The sequence below is a fragment of the Wasmannia auropunctata genome, unplaced genomic scaffold, assembly GCF_000956235.1.
Source record: "Wasmannia auropunctata unplaced genomic scaffold, wasmannia.A_1.0 LD336076.1, whole genome shotgun sequence".
Classification (NCBI taxonomy): Eukaryota; Metazoa; Arthropoda; class Insecta; order Hymenoptera; family Formicidae; genus Wasmannia; species Wasmannia auropunctata.
In genome coordinates this window covers 7,537,025-7,538,103 of record NW_012026814.1, presented here as the reverse complement: position 1 = coordinate 7,538,103, position 1,079 = coordinate 7,537,025, and positions in this window count along the sequence as shown.

Sequence of the window (1,079 nt, the reverse complement as noted above, 5' to 3'; positions counted from 1 at the left end):
CTTCCAGGACGCTCCGACCGTACTATCAAAATTCTTAATAGAGACTAAGTCGCCTACGTAGTATTCGTGCGCTTATTTGCGTTTACTATCGGCGTATTCTTTGTTATACATTAACGATCGCAAAATTCTATCGGACGCGCGGTTACGAGCTTTTTCTACATCGCACGGTTCCTGCTCGTTTTTGCTTCGCAAATATTCGCCTAAGTTGTCTACGGATTTGTGCCGCTGTTCTACGCCGAACAATAATCGACTAGGCGTCTCGCCAGTCGCCTTATTTACAGTGTTATTTAGCGCGTATTCGGCTTCGGCAACAATCCGGTACCAGTGCCTGCCCGTTGAGTCGTCCGATAACTTGGCCAACATCGGGGTCAGAGTCCGGTTGACTCTCTCGACTTGGCCATTTGCCTGAGGAGACCCTGTGGCAATTTTGACGTGCTTAACTTCGTGACTATTTAGGAAATTCTCGAACTCCGCACTCGTAAAACAGCTACCTCTATCTGTAACTATTAGTTTCGGTCGAGAGTAATGTTCGAAATATTGCTGCAGACAGCCAATCGCCTCCTTACTTGAGGTCGTTTTGTTTGGGTAAAATTTGGTAAACTTCGTAAAAGAGTCTATCGCAACCAGTAAATGCTGCTTAACTAAACGCTTCTTATCTATCGGCCCCAGGTGATCGACGTGTAGGGTGCCGAAAGGGGTGTCGCCCTTAGGTATTGAATGAATTAGACCTTCGACTTTCCCGCTAACCGGAGAAAATGCTATGCATTTCAGGCAGTTCTTAATGTGATCGTTTACTTTCCCGCGTAATCCTGGGAACCAGTAGTTTTCGAGAATAGCTTGAGTCGTTTTCTCAGTGCCTAAGTGGCCTAGCTCGTCGTGATACCTGTATAGAACGTTCCCTTCCATTTGCCGCGGCACGCAGAACAATGATCTATTGTCGTATTTACGGTAGACAAGACCGTTCCTCATCTCATAAAGTTTATCTTCGGATCGCTCGAGTTTATTACGAATATCGACGATATCGGGATCTTGCCCCTGACATACTGTTACGTTCCACTCAAAGAGGCTTTCTTCTACTA